Genomic DNA, 15,958 nt, shown 5'->3' with positions numbered 1-15,958 from the left:
AGCACTGGAGACATGAAACACTGCCCTGAGGACCCCAAGGAAGTGAGAGATACTTCCTTCGGTTCCTCAAGGCAGTATTTCTATCCACCTGGGAGCTCCCCCAGATGCTGCCCTGAGGAGCTCTGGGGAGATAGAAGCACTACCTTGAGGGACCATGGAGATAAAGAGACATTTTTTGGAAGGGATAGAAGCACTGCCCTGAGAAGCCCTAGGAACCAAGACACACTGTCCTGAAGGGACAGAAACACTGCCCTGAGAAGCCCTAGGAACCAAGACACACTGTCCTGAAGGGACAGAAACACTGCCCTGAGAAGCCCTAGGAACCTTGAGGAGCCAAGACGCGCGGGCCTGAAGGGACAGAAACACTGCCCTGAGAAGCCCTAGGAACCAAGACACACTGTCCTGAAGGGACAGAAACACTGCCCTGAGAAGCCCTAGGAACCAAGACACACTGTCCTGAAGGGACAGAAACACTGCCCTGAGAAGCCCTAGGAACCAAGACACACTGTCCTGAAGGGACAGAAACACTGCCCTGAGAAGCCCTAGGAACCAAGACACACTGCCCTGAGAAGAAAGAGACGCTGCCCTAATAAAGAGATGGAAATGCTTAAGGAATCCCGGGGAGTAACAAACAATGCCCTAAGGAGTCCTAGAGAGGTACAGACACTGCCCTGAGTAGTCCTAGAGAGATAGAGACCCTGCCCTGAGTAGCACTGGATACATACATTGCCCTAAGCAGTCCTGGAGAGGTTGAGACACTGCCCTGAGTAGCCCTGGAGAGATACAGGCAACATTCTGAAAAAGCCCAGGAGTATGTGGCTCCTTAGGACTCTGATGTAAAGGGCGGCTCTGGGACACTGAGGACTCGGATGTAAGGGGGACTTTGATGTAAGGGGGGACACTGGGGACTGAGTTCCCCTTTATGTGTGCACTGGCTTACTTATGCAGGAGGCTGACTGAGATGGGCGGGTGGGCAGCAGAAGGCATCTCAATTGGAATGCTGATATGGGCAGGGACTGGGGAGGAAGCACATTATTGATTGGTTGCTGGGGCGCGGGGTCCTAGCAACTAACGGGCAGCTGCTGGGGGCTGAATAATGACAGCAGACTGCCGCTGTCATTATTCAACCACCGCTGCTGCTGGTTAGTTGCTAGGACCACCTAGCATTCTAGCAACCAAACACTAGCAGCCAGGGGGTAACAACTAACCAGCAGCTGGCGGGGATTAAATAATGACAGCAGCAGTCTGCTGTCAATAATATCAGGTGATGAGGAATCCGTATTCCTGGGACAAAGATACGGTCCGCATGGCCAGGACACCTGCTGCTCTGATCCGCTGCTGAGGTGATAAGGGAACATGTTACCCTTCCCTCCTCGAATACTGTGTGCTGAGCAGGCAATGACCAGGTCTGAACGCTGTCATAAGGGGGCTGAAGGAAGTAGGAAGCACTTGCCCTGTATAGTTTTAAACTTTCAGAAAGTTGTCAGCTTTACAAGGGTGTTTCTACCAAGTTGCTTAAGGCCCCGTTCACATATAGCGAATTGTCGCGCGATTTCCGCCGCGATATCGCGCATTTTTGCCGCGCGATATCGCGAGAAGTCGCCGGCCAATGTTATTCAATGGAGCTGTCTTAACTCCATGTCGCTCGTCGCGGTCGCAAGTCGCTTCTACCGGACCCTTTTTTCTGCGGATTTTGCGCGATTTTGCTTTTTTTCTATGGAGCCCGACGGGGAAGGTCGCGCTACCGTCGCTGGATCGTCGCTGGAACGTCGCCCCGAAAGTCGCGCTATCCCGGCCGTGCGGATCCGCTGCAAAAGGTATGTCGCTAGGTGTGAATGGGGTCTTAAAGTAAAGGTGCATTGATGAGAAAGTGTGCAGGATTATATTTGTATAAGGCCAGCTTGGTGTTCCAGTGCTCTGGGGAAAAAGGGTCAGGTATATTTTTTTGAAGCTCTAGGTGCCCATACACTGCACGATTATCGTACGATAATCGTATGCGATCGGGTTTTCGTACGATAATCGAGCAGTGTGAACGGAGACGTGCGACCGTTTCTACTGTACGGTCGCACGTCTTCTGTCGAACCAGCATGTTCGAAAACCAGCCGGGAATCGTACGATTCTCGGCTGGTTAGAACGGTGCTCGGAAGACAAATGCTGAACGGGCCGGTGTGCGCACGCGCACACTGCCCGTTCAGCATTGCGGTCAGCGGAAGCCCGCCCCTCAGGGGGGCGGGCTTGCGATGATCGAGAGTGCGATCTGCCTGTCCAAGATAGGCAGATCGTACGTTTTTTTAATCCCTTTACAACCATCGCAAGACTAAAGTCTTGCAATGGTTGTAGAGTGTATGGCCACCTTTAGACTCTTGTTGAGGGCCAATAGGTAATGAAGAGGCATGGGTACCACAATGTGCGTCAATGCATCAAACACATGTTAATATGCTCATTGTTGTAATTGAGCTCTTATACCTGTAGTTCACTCATCCATGTTAGGATTCCTGCTTTAGAAAGGATGGAACATTGTCCTAAATGAGAGGCCCCAACACACCATTGAGTGGAGTATGGACCTGCTAGAATGGGTGATTTTAGGGCCTGTGTCAACAGAGTTTTGTTCAATAAAAGCGAGTTTTGCATTCTTATAAAAGTCTATGAAAAGGGGAAAGCCTCTTGAAGCAAGTCAGTAGAAGTTTAGGAGGTGGTCAATTGCAACATCTTGTATCACTTTCCCCTCCCTTTTAAATTGGAAGCTCTGACAGGCAGGGCCCTCCTTACCATCTTGTCCCGATTTGTATTGTAACTGTAATGTACGCCTTATATTGGAAAGTGCTGCACACACTGTTGACACTATATAAATCCTGAATAATAACAACAATAACGGTCAGTAAATTGTGAATGATGTCAGCAGTGTCTCAATCTGATGTCCGTAGGCGTGGGCACAGGGTGTACCACGTGAGCATGGGCACACCCTAATTACCCCGAGTGCAACACCAAAACCGCAACAGCAGGCTCCCTGTTTTTAGTCACTGAGATGGTGGAGAGATCAAAAAGATCTCTCTGTGACCGGCTCACCGATACAGAGCGCATCAGTACTTCCTACAACAGTCCTCGGTGCCTGGGAAGCTGTGAAGGAGTGTGGCTGCGGCTTCCCATCCAATCAGGAAGCCAGGCGGGTTGTCACATGATCACCTGCCAGGCTCCCTGCTTTATTACTGCAATCCTGCTGGAAGAGATGGGACTCTGGGATGCCTCAGGTGCGGTGGTGGTGGTGGGTATTTCTTCATATTAGAATGTCCGGTGAGTACAATGATGTTATTACTTGGGTAGTCATCATTGAAATGTCTGCTAAGAATTACTGTAACTAAGCTTTGCCAGATCCACAGCTGCACATAAGCATTGTCTGTGCAGAAACAGCACTGGCCATGAAGAGCTATAATGGAGGCAGGATATTGTCAGCTAAGAGTCAAGTGAACAATGCAGATTCTTTATTTTACTTTGTATCTTGAAAAAGAAAACTGATAAATGATTTTGTGGTACCGGGTGTGTCCCTTAAAGTACCAGACACCTTTTAAAGTATCCCTGCGAAAGTCAAGTCAGTTAATAAATGAAAGAGTATTATATTAAAAACAAAACTGTGCATTCTAACACATTTTAGCTACAATGTGCTAGAATGCACAGCATAATAAGCGATCTACTCCAGTCAATGGCGCTTCCATCTTTACCTAGTCATCTTCCTGGTTCAGTGTCTTCGGCTTCTTGATTGGCCAGGCCAGGATGATGTAACTCCCTCGCATGCACACGGGAGTTACTTAATTTCGGTACAACACTTTGCAGATGCTGTGCAATGAGCTGCGCATGTGCAGCTCAGTGTACAGAAAAATATTGCTGGCAGGCAGGTTGAAACGTTTTTGGCAGAACAGAATTACACAGTCTATTTTGCCATAACACAAAAACAAAAAAAACTTGCCTGTCAGAAAGAAATGTTAAAAAAAAACAGACTTCACTTCCACTTTAAAAGAAAAAAAAAATTACATTTAAAATATATACTTTTTAAAATAAAATGTATTCCTGTTTTATCCCCTTTTAACCATAATCATCCCCAATTAACTCCTAACTCCCCACAGCTATTATTTTTAGAGTCTTTTTATTTAAATTTCTACCATCATTTTTTGTGTTGCCTGAAAATTGAGGAAAAAACAACATTTTTATTGCCAAGTATTGTACCAAACACATCATTCTGTATGGGGATGCACCGATACCACTTTTTTAAGACCGAGTACGAGTACCGATACTTTATTTCAAGTACTCACCGATACCAATTACCGATCCTTTTTTTAAAGGGGCAGGTCACATTTTTTCTAAAGCAATACAAAATCATGATTTTAGGTCAGTTTCTTCATATTATGAAGAACATGAACAGGAAATGAATATTTACCATGCCATTGCTAACCAAGGCTTGTATCCCCATAGTGGGGAAAATAGACGAGCACATGTCTAATTCTGCATACCTGGCTTTATATTATAAATTAAAAAATATATAATATAAAATAAGGCCAGGTATGCAGAATTAGATATAACTGTGCCACACTATACAGTGTTCTGGTCTGGAGTCTGGACATGTGTTCAGCCTCATCCCTTTTCCCCACTATGGGGATACAAGCCTAAGGTAGAATAGCAATAGCAAGATCTACATATTTTTTTCAGTATTGAATGTCTTTTTTTATATATAAAAGTTAAATAACATTACAGCAGGCATATATATTTTTTTTGCCATCCTGTGCCCAGCCCCCACTGTAGTGTGGCACAGCTATATCTAATTCTGCATACCTGGCTGTATATTATACATTAAAAAATGTATAATATACAGCCAGGTATGCAGAATTAGATATATAAGTTTCAACACTATACTTCCACACTGTTAAAACTCAGTGTTCTGGTCTGGATATGTGCTCAGCCTCATCCATTTTCCCCACTATGGGGATACAAGACTTAGTTAGAACAGCAATAGTAGTATTGAATGTCTTTTTCCATACATAAAGCAATAGCATTACAGCAGGCAGGCATATATAATTTTTTTGCCATCCTGTGACCTGTGCCCCGCCCCCATCCTATGCCCAGCAGTGCTGCTAACCTTCTTCTCCGTTGTCTCCGTCTGCTTCATCCACTCCGTGTGACAGCCTAGTCATCTGCTCCATGCTGGCCTCTTCTCCCGCTGATTGGCCGATTGGATGATTGACAGGCTTCCCCTCCAGTCAGGAGTGAGGACTGAGGAATTGAAGGCGGAGTTTGCTTTCGGCCGTTCGCCCGTGGAGGAGGAGTTCGCGGCCATCTTGCTTGAATGCAGACGCGGTCCTGTGTGCGGCGGTCGAAGATGGCGGACACAGGTACTCGTTTTAGATATCGAAGTATTTGCACGGGTACGAGTACTCATGCAAATACTTGGTATCGCCGCCGATACCGATGCTTGTATCGGTGCATCCCTAATTCTGTGTCAATATCAATTTAGTGTCATTTTACAAGGGACAATTGTAGAATAAAATGTATACTTTTTATTTACAGTAAAACAACTTTTTAGAAACTGGAAAAAGTGGAATGTTACATTTTATATAATTGAAGCAAAATATTTAATATTCATGTGTTATTGCACAAAAGGATTTTACAGGTAAGTCTTGACCCTGGAATGCCCCCAAGCAGTCTAACTGAGGAGAGGGCAACACTAGGCATGTGCACTGGCAAAAAAATAGTTTTAGTTTTGATTCAGGTTTTGTGTTATTTCTTATTTTTCGGGATTGGGGTCCGAAAGTCAATTCATTTCGGGATTCGGCCAAAATTTGTTAGCAGTAGTCTGTACGAATTTTCGTTTGTGGATGAATTTTCGTTGCAGCAAAGTGACATTAAAAGAGAAAAATGTTTTTCTAATGTCACTTTGCTGCAACAAAAATTCATCCACAAATGAAAATTCGTACAGAAATTTAGTTTTCGTAAATTTGAATTAGGTTTTCATTCGTCATTTCTGTTATTCGCAAATTCGGATACATCCGAACCTCCGTATAACGAAAATTCCTCCCAAAAACAATTTTTTACAAAACGAATCGCACATGTCTAGGCAACACACAAAACGCTAACAGATGCGCAGGGAACAACTGGGAAGTAAAAGCTCAAGCCCGCTAAGAGGGCAGCCTGAAGCACCTTACACCTAAAACCCCGCATCTGAAGAGGCCTGAACCTCCCCCCGGTAGAATTTAACAAACCTGTGAACAGAAGACCAGGTAGCAGCAGTCTTCCATATCTGGGAAACGGATGTCTGATGCTGAAAACCCCACACAGCACTAACCGGCTTAGTAGAATGACCTTTAACAGGAAATGGGGGGACCCAATCCTGCAAGTTATAGGCATAATTGACGACCTCCACCTTAGTGAAGCCCCCCAGACATCAGAAACTCCCCCCCAAGCAGACATCAGAAACTCTCCCCCAAGCAGACATCAGAAACTCTCCCCCCCAAGCAGACATCAGAAACTCCCCCCAAAGCCCCCTCCCCCTCCTGTCCTTCCAAGCCCCCTCACCTGCTTTCATCCGTGCAGGGAGGAGGCACATCTTCATTCCCTGATGATCTAGCGGTGATCATTAGTAAGGTCTGCACTAGACCTTACTAGTGATCCATCATTCGGCCGCAGCTCAGAACTGACAGAGCTAAGTTTGGACTACCGTCAAAACACCGGCCGAAGCTGACAGGAGCTGCTCTGCGGTCTGCAGACCGTGTAGCTGCTCCTGCAAGTCGGGCCGTGTGCCCGACTTGTCAGCTAGCAAGAGACCGCTGTCGTACAATGAAGCTGTATGGCGCAAGGGTCCCTGGACCTGTTCAGCTTGTTGTTGGACCTAGATTCCAAGAGGTCCAATTTGCGACAGAGAGCTTGGAAAACTGCTGGTTTAGGGGCCAGTCTGCTGGGTTTAGATGTTGACCTCTGGGGAAGTCTGCCTGTTAATTGTACATGTCTGGGATGTGCATGGCGGTTAAGGCCAGCACATGAAGTTCTGCTCAGACCAGGATGAGATCTGCTTCTCTTTGAGCTGCATGAGTTTTGGTGCCCCCCTGGTGTTTTTTTTGCGGGCCACTGCTGTGGCATTGTCTGATTGAATCCTAGTTGGGTGACTTTGCAGTCAAGATGTCCAGCGATGAGAAGGTTAGCTTTCTACGATGAAAAAGTCCCTTATACGAGATGGCATCCAGGACTTCTCCACAGCCCAACAGGCTGGCATCTGTGGTTATAACCTCTCAGAAAGGATTTTCCTGACTTTTCAAATTAGGCTACCACCAGGCCCAGAACCATAATGCAAAAATGTATTGCGAGGCAGCTCCTGGATTGAAGAGTCTGAACATGGCAGCGGAGAGACCATAGCTTTTCTTGTGGAAGAAAGTCCCTGGGAAGGGCTTTGTTCAAGGTCAGGCCCAAATACTCAAACTGCTGAGTCAGTTCCAGGGCCCCCATTTGCCTTGGAAGCTGTGAACAGGTTCAGGTGGAAACTTTGAAATCTTAACAACCTTAGAGAGCAGCTGTTGGAGTGCAGCATAGAGATATGCCTGTTTTTTCGGAGGAAGAGGGCAAGTTTGAGAGCATGGAGTGGGGTGTAGGCAGAGACTGAAACTTCAGTTTGTAGCTCCTGAACATGACCGAAAGATCAAAAAGGCCAACTGGCATCCTCCTACTTTTGCAATTGGGGGTGTCTGCTTATTACACCTAGGGCATGGTTTTGGACATAATAGGCTGATAGTTTAGTAGACCAAGACTTCCTGTGCCAGGTTTGTAACTTGGAGCCCAAAGCCTGAGAAGGATGAAAGGCACTCTTAGCTACTTAAGTCAAAGGTTTACCTTCAGGAGCCTTCACCTTCTGTTTCTGGGCTAGAAGAGTAGTCTTACCCCATGTGATTTCTTTGATGTAGGCATCCAGAAATGTACCAACAAGATGATCCTCTTCAAATGGCAACCTCTCCAAGCACTTCAGGACTTCCACAGACCAACAAATGAATGGAAAGGAGGCTCATCCTGGATAACTAGGGAAGTGTATGAGCTAATCCGTCCACAAAGTAGCACAAGACCCCAGACAGGAGCTCAGGATGTTGGATCACAGATGGCACCTGTTAAAATAGAGCCAGGGTTTGCACCATGTGTTTAGTCCAGAAAGACAGAAACTGACTCTAGAGGAGAGGATGAACGGGCAAGCTTGTGCATCCTACGATCTACTACCTCCAAGAGTGCCAAGATCCTACTCATAAAATCTGACATGGTGGCTGAGAACTACTCTCTGGATAGGCAGGAGGAGTGAAATGTGTCTGATGGGGCAATGGAGAACCCAGAGGAAGAAACAGTTAGCCTGGGAACAGTGGTCAGAGCCAAATGGGGATGACTCCTAACCCTCAGGAGAGAGAGAGACTGTTACCTCCTGAGCTGTTAGCCGAGTGTGAGCTGGCAAAGCCCCTTGACCCATTGTGCTTGTGCCTATGCCATGTGCGGTGCAGCATGTCCCCAAAGGAGTTATTCACAACCCCAACACTGTAGTGAAGGAAGAATTAACTCATGGCAAGCATTGTAGGTTGCTGGAACATTACAGGCCAGCCCCAGGTCTTCTCCAGATGGAGTCCACGTACAGTCTCCCAAAGGCAAGCCAAGCAGTCAACCAATCTAGAAAGCTGCAGAAAGGGGAGCTACCGTGGCTATAGAGCAGATGACATGCTAGCAGAATGTTGAAAACAATAATCCATGCAAAAGAGAAGTAAAACTTCTCAGTAGAGAGACTTCCATCCCCGACACTAGCAAAAAAAACAAAAAACGAGTCTTGCTGAGAGAGGGAGGGGTTATACGTGGACTCTCCCTGCAGCTCTTATGTTTCTTGCCAGTGTCCAATCACCTGAAGAGAGCTGCATATAACACAAAAAAAAAAGTGTCCTGTACTGTATGATAAGAAAAGTTAAATATTAACGTAACATTAAAGTTAAATGATGAGATTATTATTACAAAAAAGGAATGAAGGGAAATCGGATTTGTGACAGGAAACATTATTATAAAGTTCATGTTATAGAAAAGAGCATTAATGAAATCAGATGGTTATGAAATATTAATCCAAAAAGGAGGCTACAAGGAGTGTGTGAGGTCCTAAAACAAGTCCTTAGAACTCCATGAAAACTACAGGAGAGCCATAAATGGATAGAAAGGATATCTGACTGGGTCACTTCATGGTTTTTTTTATGGACTTACATCTCATCCACTCAGTGCCCCTATAGGTGTCCCTTGGATAAATGGTGCGTTAACTTCTGTGCCAAAATAGGCATACCTGTGATGGATGAGGAAAGTCAGTAATAGACTATATGGTGACAGACTATATACAGCGACATTAATCAGTATGACAGTCGTAGTTGATTCTGTACATTGACATGAGTCACTATAATTGTCGGTGACAGAAGAAAAAATATTACGTTAGCTTGCATTGGTTGAACTCAATTGACTTGTGTCTTTTTTTTCAACATGACTAACTACCGTATGTTACTAACTAAATTACAATTATAGACAGCTTATACCACTAACATTTATGTAAGATTATACCGGTAACATTTGCCAGTTTAATTGTCTGTTACAGATTTTTATATACACCAACAATAATTAGTGATACTCATTGGCAGATAATATATAGTCACATTGGTTGCCCTTTTATAAATATTTAAGGGGTTCAGATGGTGCTAACAAGTCAAGTAAACTCCTATACTCTTAAGCATGTGAACAGTATCCGCCCGGCTATATACCATGTGGAACTTTTATAAATGAACCCCAAAGTGTAACTATAGCCAAAAGAAAAGAAAAAAAGGACATATATGCAGCCCCTCTTTTCACGGGAAGACTTTTGCGATGTGACTGTGGAAATGTGTGCCTATTAAGCCAAAAGTATGAAGTAGTCACCCGCACACCAAGGTCCAAACGTGTTAACACCTTTATTCAGACACTAAACATACATGGTAGCACCAGTGGACAGCAACGTTTTGGAACAATTAGATGTCCCTTCTTTAGGCAAACATTGATGGTTACCGTTTGCCTGAATAAGGACCTCCAATGGTTAGAAACATTGCTGTCCACTGGTGCTACCATATATGCTTAGTGTCTGAATAAAGGTGTTTAACACGTTGGACCTTGGTGGACATGTGACTACTTCATACATTTGGACTCATCCTATTAAATTTGGATTCCGGTCTGGAGTGCGGTGGGACATAGACTATTATTCAGCTAAAAGAGCACATATGAGATCTGCCGCACAATTTCCATCCCAATTGGTCCCGAAACACCAGTGCTCTGTGCAGGTCACTCAAGGTCCTCCAGACCAAACTCATTAAGGAATGTTTTTTATGGAATTAACTTTGCGCACTGGGGAACTGTGATCCTAAAACAGAAAAGGGCCTTTTCCAAACTGTGGCCATAAGGTTGGAAGCACATTATTGTCTAAGATGTCAATTAGCATCACCAGTTCCCTTCCTTGAAATAAACATTAACTCAGTATTCTGGAGGAGGGGGGGCACACAGTGTATCTAAGAAGCCCTCTGTACAAAATAGGTAATGAATGAAAAAATAAAGTTGAACAATCTATATTAACAAAATAAATGTAAAAAATGCTTACATAAAGTTGACTATAAACCATTACGATTTCCTTTAAAATGAGACCCGTAATTACAGGTTTCTTTAACAGGGCTGGATTCACACCACACGCATTAAATGTATGACGTTGACGAGCGGTAAGGGTATGTGAGTTGGCATGCATTTAATTATTTTTTACATGTTACATTGATGTGCAGTTTTTTTAAACAGCAAATACTTTATTTTACGCATCCTGCAGTGTGCTGCGCTGTATTAAAAGCAGCATGTTCACCACACCGTGTTGGGATCGCCTCTTGGGAAGGACCCCTATGTGGCGCTCCTCAAAAAAAAGCCCACTGGTTACTCTTCATTTCAACACGGATTGCTCCAACATATTTGTGCAGTCTTGGAGGTCCCGCACATATCCTCTCCGTCGGTTCTTTGATAATATGTCTCGTATGTTTTCCGATATAATCACAGCTCGTCACAAAGATAAAATGCAGAGACACAATGCCATCTGGACTCCCTGTCTGGACAACTTTTTCCCACCTGACTTCCAGCTAAATTCCCCTTTTCTATGACCATGTCTAAGTTGGCCTCTCTCTTAGCAATAATGGACTGGGTGTGGTCACCCCCCTAATACGTTGCCTGTCCCCACTCTTGTAGTTTTCTTCCTTTCTCTTCTACTTCTTTCCTTCCTCCATTTTTTTTCTCCTCATCCTTATTGCCTCATTCAATTTCAAAATGTTTATCAAGTTTTTACACAAAAACATAGACATGAAGACTATATAAAACAGTCAGCACACAAGATATCAAGGAGAGACACGGCAGAATAGAAGACATAGTCCATGGATCGTATTTATTGCCTCTCCTTCAAGTCGCTCTCCGAGTTGAGACCTCACTCCGTTGTGGTTGCTTTCCTTCCCTGGGTACTTCCATTGTACTTGGTAATATGGAGTAGCAAACTTGGAAGATAACATCCATAAACAATGACTGTATTGTTCATGATTGCTCATGTTCTTTCTACAACTGTATTCTTAAATGTGCAATGTATGCAGGGTTTTTTTTATTTATTAGCTCATCTGTTAAAACTTGAAAACCAATAAATTATTTTGGAACGAAAAGCAGCATGTTCCATTTTCACCCAGTGCACATCAATGCAATGCCCAATTGTGGTATTAATGGGCACTTCATTCACTTACCTGAAGACATATTAGGGGCCTTTTGTGTAGTAGAAAAGATGAATGTGCTTTCTGCAAATTCCAAAGACTAGTTATACAATCTTAGAGAACTCACAAACCACAGGCGAACGGTTCTACAGTTCAACTTTTCTTTTATTCATGTGTGCAATATAACCAGCAATTTTAATATGTACTCTGTTTTACTGTGAAAACAAAACACATCTGGGCTCCAGCTGTGACCTATCATAGCCCAGAAGACATTATGAAGTGGACTACTTGTGTCCAAAAGGAATTCTGAAAATGGATGCGATGAAGCATGGGACTGGTGAAGAACCCAAAGGCCCAAATGACATGCAGCAGCTAACCAGATGTACTTATGGTTAACATATACTGTAGCTAATGGCAGATATTAGTGTATTGACTCCCTTTTAAAGATATCTGTACTTGTCAGCAATATGGCCCTGACCTTTGAGGTGAGTACGAAAGGAACATTGGTAAACAAAAAAACAAATGAGGATTAGAACATGAATGCTCAGCCATATGCAAAAGAAACACTACATAGGTGGCAATCCATGGTGGTCTGGAGAGGTTGGACGCAGAAGGACTTAAGATGTAGATGTTTATCAGTCTATCAGCAAGAATGCTTTGTATGAAGAGACCAGGGCTGTCCAACTCAGACCTTCAGCCAAGTATGATTTTTAGTAACTATCAATAATGAAATTGCCTGTGATTCACTACAGAAATCCAGAAAGTAATCTCTTACTGATGTACTGATTGGCTCTCTGTGGCATAAGCTACACAGTGGCAGCAATGACAAATTGCACACTAGAGCAGAATTGCGCAATCACGTGTGATTTATTGCTGTTGCATGGTGCTGTGAGCTTACACCTCACGGAGCTCACTGTCCCAGCTAGTAATGATCTCCTGTCTTATGCTACTAATCTCCTGCAATTTCAATAGGGAAAATAAGATACAAAAAAAAAACCATGGTGGGAGTGTATCAAAACTGGAGCAGGCACAATCTGGAGCAGCTGCGCATAGCAACCAATCAGCTTCTCTCCTTCATTTTCAAATCTTAACTGAACAAACTGAAGAGAAAGGCCGATTGGTTGCCGTGGGCAACTGCTCCAGATTTTGGTAAATCCACCCCCCATGTGTCTAAGGAAGCAGTCTTCAAAGACCAGGCTCCTCCAGTCTTACAATTTCTTCATTCAGCACAAAATAAATAAAGGAACGATTGAAAGTTTTACTTTGTATATAGAGAAGAGATGAAGTGTTAAATGGGAGTTCCAGGCAAACAAATATAAACAATGTTGAACTACATATACAATAATTGTTTTACCTCCAAATGCATGGACCCCTGTGATCTACCACCCCTGCCTCACAGTATGGCTCCACAGCATGTGATGGCTGGCAATACTTTTCAGAGAGATTGCCATCTCTGTCCCACATGCCCAGTTTCCTCTGTGCTCTGCACATTACTCATGATCACCACATTGATGGTGTCTACTCAAGCAAACATCTTTCCCAAGAAACTGCCTTTCCTGCCACTACAAACCTATTCCAGCTTTTATCTACAGTACAGCAGCTCACTATTCACTTGTGAAATTCTCTCGCTGCTGATGGGTGACACAGAAGTGAATACAATTGATCTCTAACACAACTTCCCTGAACCAGTTATTAAGGATTTGCAAACATTGTATAAGATCCATGGGAACAGGAAGTGGACTGGTAACAAATGTTAATAAAACTGCTGCTCACAACGTCAAGGTTTCCTGCCCAGGTGCCCTTGCATTGTGTACAGCCAAGTCGTCTTTTGCCCCTGCTCCATGACATAGTGTATTCTCTCTTAAATGACAAGTTTCCTCAGCTTATTTCTTGTGTGATATTCCATCTCAACTGAGGGACAACCAATCTCAAAACATTTACATGAACTGGTTAACTTTTCCAAATGGTTACAAGGAAACATCATGTTTCAGAGATGCACCTAATCACATTTTTAGTCACTCCTCTGTGTGCCTCTCTAAACATAATTTGTCTTAGTTACTAGATGCCCCAGCAACTGCCATGCCCACTGTCAGATATTAGTGCCTCAGTGGCAAATAAGAGCCCTCTGACTGGACTAGAACCTGGAAGGTTGTAGGGCTTAGCCTTGAAGGCAGGGCCCTAGGAAGAAATTGATCCTAGTTTCTGGCTAACAAAAGACAATAATAAGACTTTTTAACATTTTTAAATAGCTGACATGTTCAAAACTTTAAATAGTTTTACACCACGGAAATGGAGGCCATGGGATGACTTATATCTCTACACTATGAAAGGTAACCTATGATCATATATAGAAGATGGCAATGAGCATTTTGTTTTACGAAGATGCAAACTTTAAGGCTGTCATTCTGGCTTCTACCTGGATCAAGCATGGTGTCCTGGTATACACTCACTAAAGAGTGAGGATGACCTCAGACCCTGCTCCTTCTAAAGCAACTCAGCAAGAGCAGCTTCCATATGCTATATGGACACCTGACCAGGCCAGTAAAGGCTCAATATGATCTGCAAATACTGTACAGAGTAAGTGGACCTGACCATCACACCTACCGTGTTTCCCCGAAAATAAGACACTGTCTTATATTTTTTTTAGCTCAAAAAAACACACTAGGTCTTATTTTCAGGGTAGGTCTTTTCACTCTTCAACCAAGAGAGCATTTGTGAGGTCAGGTATTAATGTTAGACGAAAAGACCTTGCTCACAATCCAGGTTCCAGTGCATTCCAAACCTGTTCAGTAGGGTTGAGGTCAGGGCTCTGTGCAGGCCACTCACGTTCCTCCACACTGTACTCATCAGACAGTGTCTTTACGGAGCTAGCTTTGTGCAGGGGCACAGTGATGCCGAAACAGAAAAGGGTTTTCCCCAAACTCTAGCTTAAAATACATTAACATTCACTGGAAGCCCCTAATATCCATAATTTGGAGGTGCTCCCACATACTTTTGGCCATAATCTGTAGCACTATCATTGTTCCTCTTAAAACCATCTGTATGACCGAGTTATTGAGTTGATAACACTGGGCCTTGCTCTCAGAACCTGAATGTAGACTACAACGCAACCCCTTTCCATTGCTTACACCCACATAAGGTTAATACAATGCATTATGTACTGTATAAGGCCAACACATGACTGGAAAATACCACCCAAATATAACGCTCTTCAATAACAATACCCTGTAAACAATTTCATGAGGTGTTTTTTCATGGCAAACACCACAGTAATAATTTTTAATCACATCTTTACTGCCAGAATAACATGAACAAGGAATGCCGAAAGATTATTAGTTCTCCTATAGTTGTCCTATAACATAATTATTCCGTTTTGCATAATAGAAGGAGAAAATAAAATGATATTATATTGTTATGAGCCCAGTAACTAACAGAAGTTCATAGACTGGTGAATGCAAACTATTTAAACTCAACAGAATCTATTATTCGCCAACAATTCCTGCATCAAGATCTCTGCGCTTGAGTGCCTAGCTCGGCCCCCTCACCACGTTACCACCATTTTGAGTGGGCCACAATTTCACTGCTGAATTTCGCATTCATTTTATGTCACAGAAGATTACATTTTAAGAAGGATGGATACTGGGAACTGTGGAGAGAGAAAAAAAGCCAGTGTGTGTATCAATGAATCCATGCATGCTTGGAGATAGCAGGGATGGACTCCCCCATTAAGCAGAAGGGCAGAGGACAAAACAATAACAGTTCTACTTAACTGCTTTATAGGGACAGACTAGGTAAGAACCTGATCTTGAGCAGCCACCTCTCAAAACACAGTTAAGCCCCACAATAAGTAATATGCCGTTATGTAGGGTGCCCAGTATGTTAAGAAAAGTAGCCAATTTACTAAAAAGGAGTGCCATCACTTTTGCTGTCGCATTCCTAAGTGACGGGAATATTTGTGTCTGTAAAAAATAAAGGCAACTTAAAGACGTTTCACTGGTCATCCAAGTAGCTTCAGAGAAAGTTGGTCGGATGACCAGTGAAACGTCTTCAAGAAAAATACAGCAAGTCCAGTTGCCTTGATTTATTTTGTACAGATGTACCATGACCTGGTTGAATGAGAACCTTCACAGATAAGCATATTTTTGTTTAAGGCCCTTACATTTTAATATGATGGAAATGGG

This window comes from Nanorana parkeri, unplaced genomic scaffold, assembly GCF_000935625.1.
Source record: "Nanorana parkeri isolate BGI_ZX_2015 unplaced genomic scaffold, ASM93562v1 scaffold180, whole genome shotgun sequence".
NCBI lineage: Eukaryota > Metazoa > Chordata > Amphibia > Anura > Dicroglossidae > Nanorana > Nanorana parkeri.
This window is presented reverse-complemented; position numbering follows the sequence as displayed.